At 45.0% G+C, this 11086-nt stretch overlaps 1 pseudogene across 1 annotated transcript; it reads left to right on the forward strand.

Moving 5' to 3' along the window:
- Positions 1-544: 544 nt before the first annotated feature.
- Positions 545-4444, forward strand: LOC308605030 (annotated as a pseudogene). The gene is made up of 5 exons: positions 545-824; positions 1118-1204; positions 1846-2101; positions 3047-3180; positions 3548-4444. The product of its transcript is annotated as an uncharacterized misc_RNA (transcript).
- The last annotated feature ends 6642 nt before the right edge of the window (positions 4445-11086 follow it).

Raw genomic sequence — 11086 nt, forward strand, 5'->3', positions numbered from 1 at the left:
CTGCGTTTCTCTTACGGTGTTTTTGACCTCTATCATTTCTTTACTTTTTTATGCTTCCTTAAGGTTTTTTCTTGAGGTTTTATCTTGTTCTTTTGTTTGGAACACATTCCTCTGTTTCTACATTTTGCTTGACGCTCTGTGTTTGTTTCTACGCACTGGATGAAGCAGTTACCTCTCCCACTCTTGCAGCGTTGGCCTTGTGTAGGAGATGAGCTTTATTGTTCTAGCTGGGGCTCTTCACTGTCTCAAACCTTTGTGAGCCAAGCAGTTTATTTTACCTTTAACAGCTCCCCGTCATTGAGGCTGTACCAAGACCAGTCAGTGCCAAAGGAGAGGAGTCAGGCTGATTAGAAGCCAGACCCTCAGGCAGCAGCTTCTACAGAATGCAAACATACACAGCATAAGCCTCACTGGCTACCAGAGCCAGGGAACCTGGAGGCTTCCTTGGGGTAATAGTCACAAAAATCAGGGCTCCAGACAGTGTATTATAGTTCCTTTCTAGGAGATACCCGTGAGCTGTGGCAAGGCAGAGGGACAGTATAAGATGGCGTCCCCTGGCCTTTATTCCTTGAGTCCCTCCGTAGCCTCTAGATGCATGCCAGTTGTAAAGCCTGCTCCTAAGCCAAAGCTCCAGGACAAACGCATAGGCCTCTTTCACAGAAAGCCCGGGGGAGTGTTTCAGTCAGCTGTTTGGGCAGTGCCCTGGCGTGGTAGCCTGCCAAGAACTGTCTGTGGGATTGTTGCAGTCCTGCGCACGTGCAGGAGTGCAAGCCGCCCGGCCACCAGAGCCAAGGAATCAAGCTGCCAAAACCAGGGCACCAGATGTAAACACTGGGGCACCAGATACGAATAAGAGCTCCTCTCCCAGAGATGCTGGCACACTGGAGCAGGGCAGAGGTAAAGTGTGAAGATAGCATCGTCCTCGAGGTCTCAGGAAAGGTCTAAGGTCAGCCTTAGATGTGTCATTAATCAGAAGCCTGCCCCTCAGGCTGTGGCTATAATGATAAGCCGATAGGCCTCCGACTTTCTGTGGGAAAGACAGACCTCCTGGGTCTGTTGCCTCCTGCCGTGCCCCAGGGGTGGTAGGAGTTTATAAACTCTTTCTCCTTGGTTCCAGTTGTAGGACTCCTGGAGCATAAACCCCACTGGCCAGCAGAACCAGGTGATATAGAGGTGTCTCCTGGCAGCAGCCACAAAAGTCAGGGTACCTGACAAGGGTATAAGCTCTTTATGGGAAGATACCAGTGAGCTGGAGCAAGACAGAGGTAGAAGGCAAAGATTGCATCCATGGGTCCATTCCCTCAGAGCAGCTCCATAAGCCCACATAAGTGAGCCAAAGCAGAAGCCTGTCCCTTAGGGCAAAGATCCTGATGAAGGAAACAGGGGGACTTCCCTGCTGGAGCAGTGGTTAAGAATCTGCCTGCCAAGGCAGGGGACACAGGTTTGATCCCTGATCCGGGAAGATCCCACAGGCCGCAGAGCAACTAAGCCTGTGTGCCACAACTACTGAGCCTGTGCTCTAGAGGCCGCGAGCCACAACTACTGAGCCCGCGTGCCACAACTAGTGAGCCTGCATGCCACAACTACTGAGCCTGCATGCCACAACTACTGAAGCCCGTGTGCCTAGAGCCCATGCTCTACGACAAGAGAAGCCACCGCAGTGAGAAGCCTGCGCACTGCAACAAAGAGTAGACCCTGCTCGCTGCAACTAGAGAAAGCCCGCATGCAGCAACGAAGACCCAATGCAGCCAAAAATAAATAAATAAATTTTTTTTTAAAAAAAGAAGGAAACAGGCCTCTTTCTCAGAAAGCCTGGGGAAGCGTTTCAGCCCACTATCTGTGCAGCGCCCTGGGGTGACACCCCGCCAAGAACTGTCTCTCTGTGGGACCCAGGAGCGCAAGCCCCGCTGGCTTCCAGAGCCAGGTTATCAAGGGGCATCCCCTGGGTGGCAGCTGTAGAAACCAGGTTACCAGACATACAAACTGGGGCGCTGGACATGTGTAGAAGTTCTTCCCCTTTGGGAGATATTGGTGCTCTGGAGAGCAGCAGAGAGGGTGGTGATGCACCCACTGGCTGGAGCAAGGCGGGGCAGGGGGGTGGGTAGTGCAAAGATGGTACCCACCAAAAGGAGAAAAAAGGGAAAAAATAAAAAAAAAAGGAAGGAAAGAAGGAAGGAGGGGAGAAAAAGAAAGAAAAAAGAAAGTTAAAAAAAAGAGGGAGAGCAGGAAGATTGCACCCGCCAGCCTCCATCCCCAGAGAGTTTCCCAGCAGGCCTCCACCCCTCAGACCAACACTGTCAAAAGTAGCAAGTGAGTCCTTTTTCACAGAAAACCTGGGCACTTTTCAAAGGGCTGCTGCTTTGCTGGGCCCTGGCACCCATGGGTCTGTGCACCAGCCCTCAGTTTGCTACAGCCCATGAGTCTCCCGTGTGCAGGCTCTGCTGGTCTTCTAAGCCAGGTATTTGGGGGCTTGTCTCTTGGGTGCAGGTCTTAAAGGTTGGGGTGCCCAGTATGGGGTAGAGACCCTTCACTCCTCAGTGAGACGATTTGGGTTTTGAGTTCCCTCCTGTTGCAGATCCCTGCACGGTGGGTGGGGGATTTATGGTGAGATTCTGCCTCAGCCTTTCCCACCTGCTTCCACGTGGCTTCCCTCTCGTTTACCAGGTGTGAAGGAAGGGCTGCTCTGCCAGTTTTTAGCTTTCTTTCAGAGGAAACTGTTCCACATAAATTCGGTGTGTCCATGGGAGAAGGTGAGCTCAGGATTTTCCTATGTCGCCGTCTTGAACCACCGTCTTGAACCTCTATCATTTCTTTTTGGTTTTTTTCTTAGGGTTTCCATCTCTCTGCTTACATTGCCCATCAGTTCCTGCATCCTGTCTATTGCATCCTTAGAACGCTTAGCATATTATTTATAGTTGTTTTCCATTCTGGTCTGATAATTCCAACATTCCTGCCGTGTCTGGTTCTGATGCTTCCTCTGTCTCTTCAAATTGTGGTTTTGTGGGCGGTGGAGCTGAGGTCAGCATCAAATTTGAAATATTTAAAGTGGATACAGAACTGTTTCAGCAACGCAGACCATTAAGTGTGTTGTTGTCGGCGATGGTGCTGTTGGTAAAACACGTCTCCTGATATCCTACACAACAAACAAATTTCCATCTGAGTATGTACCGACTGTTTTGGGTTTTTTTTAATTTTTTTTGCCACACCACACATAGTATGCAGGGATCTTAGTTCCCCAGCCAGGGATGGAACCCGTGGAAGCATGGAGTCTTAACTACTGGACCGCCAGGGAAGTCCCTGTATGGAGTGTTTTTGACAACTGTGCAGTCACAGTTACGATTGGTGGAGAGCCATATACTCTTGGACTTTTTTTTTTTTTTTTTTTTTTTTGCTGTATGCGGGCCTCTCACTGTTGTGGCCTCTCCCGTTGTGGAGCACAGGCTCCGGATGCGCAGGCTCAGCGGCTGTGGCTCACGAGCCCAGCCGCTCCGCGGCATGTGGGATCTTCCCAGACTAGGGCACGGACCCGTGTCCCCTGCATCGGCAGGTGGACTCTCAACCACTGCGCCACCAGGGAAGCCCTACTCTTGGACTTTTTGATACTGCAGGGCAAGAGGATTATGACACATTATGACCTCTGAGTTATCCACAAAGAGATGTATTTCTAGTCTGTTTTTCAGTGGCCTCTCCATCCTCATTCAAAATGTGAAAGAAAAGTGGGTGCCTGAGATAACTTACCACGGTCCAAAGACTCCTTTCATGCTTATTGGGACCCAAATTGATCTCAGAGATGACCCCTCCACTATTGAGAAACTTGCCAAGAATAAACAGAATCCTGTCACTCCAGAGGCTGCTGAAAAACTGGCCAGTGACCTGAAGGCTGTCAAATATGTGGCGTGTTCTGCACTCACACAGGAAGGCCTAAAGAATGTATTTAACAAAAAGCAGTATTGGCTTCCCTGGAGCCTCCAGAACTGAAGAGCTGCAGGTGTGTGCTGCTGTGAACGTCTCTCCAGAGGCCTTTCTGCACAGCTGGTGTCGGCATCATACTAAAAGCAATGTTTAAATAAATAATCTTAAAAATTAAGGGGGCTTCCCTGGTGGCGCAGTGGTTGAGAGTCCGTCTGCCAATGCAGGGGACACGGGTTCGTGCCCTGGTCCGGGAAAATCCCACGTGCCGCAGAGCGGCTGGGCCCGTGAGCCATGGCCGCTGAGCCTGAGCGTCCGGAGCCTGTGCTCCTCAGCGGGAGAGGCCACAACAGTGAGAGGCCTGTGTACCGCAAAAAAAAAAAAAAAAAAAAATTAAGATTCATTTTTGCAATAATGACAAATGCCCTGCACCTACCCACATTCACTCCTGTGAGACAAGGCCCATAGGTATGGCCCCCTTCCCCCTCTCAATATTAGTTAATTTTGAGTAATTGTGCATTGTCAGAAAAATGATCAGTACTAGTTTTTGTTTGGCCATTTCAAAAAAAATTTGTTTTGTTTTTTTGTTTAAAAGCAAGGCATGCTTGTGATGACTCTGTAACAGACTAATTTGGGTTGTTGAAACAGTTCCCGGTTTCCACTCTGGAGAGTAATCTGGGATATCTAGCTTTTTTTATTTTCCTTTTTTGGGGGGTGGGGCAGTGAGGTGTGTGTGGGATTTCTTTTTATTTAGTCATGTTTTTTTAAATTCATTAACCATTGGACAGCCCTTAAGGGGAGGAGGACGGATTGATTCCACATTCTACTTCCTAGATCTAGTTTAGAAAACATGTTCCCCACCTGGTGCTCTCAGGAAGGAGTATAGTAAATGCCTCATTTAACAATACACTCCTTTTTGGGAATTCCCTGGTGGCCCAGTGTTTAGGACTCGGTGCTTTCACTGCCGTAGGCCTGGGTTCGATCCCTTGTCGGTGGAACTAAGATCCCGCAAGCCGTGCAGTGGGGCTAAAAATGAAAAAATTTACATATATATATATATACTCTTTTTGAAAGTTGCCTTTTCTCTTGACCCTTGAATAGGTCCAGTATTTGACAAAACTCATGAAAAGTGGTTGGAATCTGTCTTGCCCCTCCTCTGTTCTAGGATGCACTATATATGTGACCCTGACTCTCAAGGAAATTGGTTTGCCATTTGCCATTGATTTTTTTTAAGTTAATTTCTAACTTTTTTCACTGACAAATGAAGAAAAGTACTGCACCTTTGGAAACACACAAAATGGATTGAGTATGCAATTAAAAAACCTTTTTTTCCCCATCAAAAAAAAAATTGTGGTTTTGCCTTTTAATTTTTTGTTGATATTGGGACCTGATGTGCTGGGTAAAGGGAACTGCAGCAAATAGGCCTGTAGTAATGCAGCGGTGAGGAGTGGGGAGGGGAAGCCCTATTGTTCATGATTAGGTTTCAGCCTTTTAGGGAGCCTGTGCCTCTGAACTGTGAGCTTTAAGTGTGTTTTTTACTGTTTTCCTTCCCCTTAGGTGGGATAGAGTGGGCTGGAGTTGGGTATTTCCCTTATCCCACCTGGAAGGCTGTAGTTAAGTGGAGCTGGGTATTTCCCTTAGTCGGGCTCTTATACGACCCCAGCAGATTAGGCTCTGATTAACTAGTTTCTCCTGAGGGCAGGCCTGGTAAGAGAGTGCCCTGGGGTATTTAAAAACAGGCTCCATTTCCCCTCTCCCTTCGGAAGCACGAGGGGATTTTTCTCCCATGTTTACCGTGAAAACTCTCAAGCTCCCAGAGTCGGAGGCCCCCCTTTGGTTGGGTCCTCTGGAGCTTTTAACTTCCGAGTTGTCCGCCCTGAGCCTCTAGCAATTTGTCAGTTGTGTTTGGAGTCTTCCTACCTCAGCCCTGGTTCCTGCCACGGTTCCTGCCCCTGCGTCTGCCCACCCGGTAAGCCAGTACTGCCTGTTGTTGCGTCTCCAGTCTTGGGAACAGCCGTGTGCCCTGTGTCCTCCCCTCTCTTATGGATCCAAGAAGAGCTGTTGATTTTTCACTCCATTCAGCTTCTTAATTGTTGTTAGGATAGAGTGGTGACTTCCACGCTCTTTACATGAGAAACCGAAATTGTTTTGCTTTTTTTTTTTTTTTTTGCGGATGGCATCTTTTTCTTTTTTGAAGTGGTCACCAGTTCTGAGCGCTCCACCAGGGACCAGAAGGGAGGGTTTGCGGGAACATCCTTCTCTCTCTTTTTCAGTTGGAGGAAGTCAGCTGCCCTCCTCCCAGCCGCGCACGCGCACGGCAGCCGGGGCCCATGGAGGAATAACGCTGCTGCCTGCTCCGGGGGTGCCTGTTTTGCATTTTTTAATCGTGACACATAAAGTACATGTTGTACCCCTTGTAGTTTTGTAGCGGTATTGGTGGTTAGGACACAGTGTAAGATCCCTTCCACTGGGATTCAAGATTGGTCTTTTGGTGGTATCTTTTCCAGAAGAGGGAATTTCCAATTTGAAGCTCATGTAGGGTGTGTGGTGGGAAAGGAAACCTGACCTGTTGATGATAAATATGAGTGGATTTAATAAAACTTTAACAACATTTAAGGATAGATATTATTTTTAAAAATTTTTATTGGAGTATAGTTGATTTATAATGTTGTGTTAGTTTCAGATGTATAGCAAAGTGATTCAGTTATACGTGTGCATATATTCGTTCTTTTTCAGATACTTTTCCCACATAGGTTATTACAGAATATTGAGTAGAGTTCCCTGTGCTATACAGTAGGTCCTTGTTAGTTATCTGTTTTATATATAGTAGTGTGTATGTTAGTCCCAAGCTCCTAATTTATCCCTCCCCCCACCTTTCCCCTTTGGTAACCATAAGTTTGTTTTTGAAATCTGTGAGTCTGTTTCTGTTTTGTAAATAAGTTCATTTATATCATTAAAAAAAATTAGATTCCACATATGAGTGATATCATATGATATTTGTCTTTCTGTCTGACTTACTTCACTGAGTATGATAATCTCCAGGTCCATGCATGTTGCTGCAAATGGCATTATTTCATCTTTTTTATGGCTAATATTCCATTGTATAGATGTACCGTGTCTTCTTTAACCATTCATCTGTTGATGGACATTTAGGTTGCTTCCATGTCTTGGCTATTGAAAATAGTGCTGCAATGAACATTGGGGTGCATGTATCTTTTTGAATTATGGTTTTCTCTGGATATATGCCCGGTAGTGGGATTGCTGGATCATATGGTAATTCTATTTTTAGTTTTTGAAGGAACCTTCATACTGTTCTCCACAGCGGTTGTACCAACTTACATTCCCACCAGCAGTCCAAGAGGGTTCCCTTTTCTCCACACCCTTTCCAGCATTTATTGTTTGTAGACTTTTTGATGATAGCCATTCGGACCACTGTGAGGTGATACAAGGATAGATATTAGATCAAATTAGGGTCACTTAAGGTCCAGAAGAGGTAAGAAATCTTCATTGGCCTGCCAGTATTATTTCATAATACATAATTATTCATAAGGGAATAATCAGTGTTGACTGGAGGGGGAGGATCTGAGGATCACCAGGACCAAGTACAAGATTTGGGGCAGGTTGGGTGCCTCAGAGAGTATGGCTAGTTTGAATTTAAGAGCACTGTTGGCCTGCTTTATTTTTCCAGAGGATTGAGGGTGGCTAAGACAGTGAAAATTTTGTAGCAGTGGAAGTACTTGTTGAATATCCTCAATAACCTTACTGTTGAAGTGGGTTCCTCTGTCACTAGAGAGGAACAAAGGGACCCCCACGTAGGGAAAATTCTTTCTGGTACCAGCTTAGCTACAGTTGTGGCAGTAGCCTGTTTGCAGAAAAAAAAAAGCTTCTAACCATCCCTCAAACAAGGAGATACATGTCCTTCTTTTTTTGTGTATAAAAAGGGAAAAGGGTAACGAGTAATTGAGGGGTCCAAAGGTGGAAGAAGAGGATAGAGTTTTTCAGATTTTGAAACACAGACGCGGAAGGAGTCCCAGTTCGAGGGATCAGCGTTGTTTCCTTGGTCGTGGCATAGAGAGGCGAGGCGATTGTGAAACAGCTAGGGATCCAGCTCAGCAATAGCCACCTAATCCGAGAAACCTTCAGGGTTGTCTTGGTCTCAGGGAAGGGGTCTTTTTAATTTTTATGGGAGTATAGTTGTTTTACAATGTTGTGTTAGTTTCTGCTGTGCAGCAAAGTGAATCAATTATACGTATACATATATCCACTCTTTTTTAGAATTCCTTCCCATTGAGGTCTCTACAGAGCTATTAAACAATAGCTAGCAACAAAACCAAACCAAGAGGGCTTCCCTGGTGGTGCAGTGGTTGAGAGTCCGCCTGCCGATGCAGGGGACGCAGGTTCATGCCCCGGTCCGGGAAGATCCCACGTGCCGCGGAGCGGCTGGGCCTGTGAGCCATGGCCGCTGAGCCTGCGTGTCTGGAGCTTGTGCTGCGCAACAGGAGAGGCCGCAACAGTGAGAGGCCCGCATACCGCAAAAAAAAAAAACCCAAAACCAAACCAAGAGATGGCCCCCCAAACCAAAATCAAATCCTTACCGTGCTACCACAGACAGCTGTCTGCAGCACATGGATCAGGGGCTGGACTCCAGCCTGAGATCCCTAAATCGCCCTTCAGGGAAGCGGCACAGGGGCTCAGAAAGCCTCAGGACCTGGGTGGAGAAGATGGGGGCCTAGAGGTGGGCTTCTAGTTCCATTCCAGTAATGGCACCAACCTGTCAAAGACAAAAACCAAACAAGTAAGGAAACTGAGTTTATTCAGAATATTGCCATCATGGAGAACAGTTCAGAATCGAAGGCAGGGTGAGTTTGCCTTAGACTGTTATAGGGAGGGTTTGGACAAGTTATAGGTAGAGTGGTTTACAGTTAGAATTGCTTTTGTAACTAGGGGAAGTCTTGGTCGGCTGACTAGGAAATGTGTATTTTGGTGTCTAGCTAGTTTGGGCGCACTTCTTTTTTTTTTTTTTTTTCCGCACAGCGCATCCTGTGGGATCTTAGTTCCCCGGCCAGGGATCAAACCTGGGCCTAGCAGTGAGAGCACCAGGTCCTAACCACTGGACCGCCAGGGAATTTCCATGGGCACACTTCTAATCTCAGTTAATCATTCATGAGACAAAGGACTGGGAGTTAGAGACCCTGTGTCTGGCCTTGTTGTCAGGTTCAGGCAAAAATGGAAAGGTCTGTGTTTAACCTTCTCACAAGTAAATAAGGGGATCGTCTGTGAGCCTATGGTAGTCATGAGAAAGAGTGGACAATGACTCTTATCTGAGTCACGTGGTAGAAGGTGGTTTGCCGCAGGTTACCTATTTCCAATCACAAAAGGATAGGATCATCTCTAGGGAGGAAAAAAAAAAAGGTTGAAGGGATTTCTTAATTATGGCTGTTTGCCCTGTGGCACAGGGATTAGGTAAAGTTCAACGTTGTCAGTTTCAAGGTTAATTTTTTTCCATTATGATCCAGTTGTTTTGGTAGCATTTGTTGAAAAGATTTGTTGCTGTCAATGTTTCTAAACATGTTTTAGAAATTATGTTTCTAAAATTAAAACTTCAGTCCTCAGTTGCATTAGCCACATTTCAAGTGTTTAAGAGCCACATGTGGCTAATGGCTACCATAATGGATAACACAGATACAGAACATTTTCGTCATCACAGAAAATGTTACTGAACAATACTGCTGTAGGCCTTACAGCACAGTGTCTAATATTTTGAATTTTGTGAAAAGCAGTCGAAAGCAAATTACACTGTTAGAGGCATATATGAAAAAGTTAAAACTCAATGACTGAGCACAATTTATTTTGAGGATTTTATAGTGAAACAGTGTTGATAAATATAAATATAAAAACACTTTTGTAAAGCATACATTAGACCAGACTAATTCAAGGGATGTTTGGGCCTGTATGATGCTGAACTCTTAGGATCCCACACAGTACAAGGTCTCTTTATTAAATATTTTTATTTAAAATTCTCCTTAATAACTAGAATTCCAGAATCTTCAGTTAATTTGGGGATGGTAGTGAAAGGAGCTATATTGGATTGGTTATGAACATTCATATCAAGAGAATTAATGAAAATACTTCAGCACTACTTCTGGAACATGAAATATAGACTTTGTGAGACCACCAAAGCATCTATTAATATTCTTGATTTGCATATTTGAGAAAATTCTTACATACTGCTGAGACCACAGTTGAACAGCCCTGCAGATATTGCTAGATGTTTAAAATATGATCAGATCCTTCAGAATTTGTTCCCAGAGAGGCAAGTTTAAAGGCTGTACAGTGTAAAATCCAAAACACTGACAATACCAAATGCTAGGGAGGATGTGGAACAATAGGAACGCTCATTAATTGCTGGTGGGAATGCAAAACAGTACAGGCCACCACTCTGGAAAACATTTTGGCACTTCCTTACAAAGTTAAACATAGTATTACCATGTGAGCCAGCAACCACAGTCCTTGGCGTATACCAAAATGAGTTGAAAACTTATGTCCATGCAGTAACCAACACAAGTGTTTATAGCAGCTTTATTCATAATTGCAAAAATTCAAAGCAAACAAAATGCCATTTATCAGGGAAATGGATAAGTAAACTGGTATATGTACACAATGGAATATTACTCAGTGATAAAAAGAAATGACTATCAAGCTGTGAAAAGACATGGGAATCTTAACTGAATATTGCCAAGTGAAAGAAGATATATGCCAAATGCAAGACACTCTGGAAAAGATAAAACTAGACAATAAAAAGATCAATGTTTCCCAGGGGCTGGGGGGCAAGGAAGAGGAGGCATAAGTAGATTGAACGGAGGATTTTTAGGACCGTGAAACGATTCTGTGTATTATTGTAATGATGATAGGTACATGACATACGTTTTTCAAAACCCATAGACCTGTACAACACAAAGAGTAAACCCTAAAATTAAACTACACGCTTTAATTAATGATATATCAGTGTTAAGTTCATCACTTGTAACAACGGCACACACTAATGCAGTACGTTGTAAACAGCGGAAACTGAGAAGGGGTGGAATATATGGGAGCTTCCTGTAGCTTTCGGTTGGATTTTCCAGTAAACCTAAAACTGATCTTAAAATTTATTTATTAAAAAAACAAAACCCCCAAA

Source organism: Mesoplodon bidens (assembly GCF_964165515.1).
Source record: "Mesoplodon bidens genome assembly, chromosome: 17".
Classification (NCBI taxonomy): Eukaryota; Metazoa; Chordata; class Mammalia; order Artiodactyla; family Ziphiidae; genus Mesoplodon; species Mesoplodon bidens.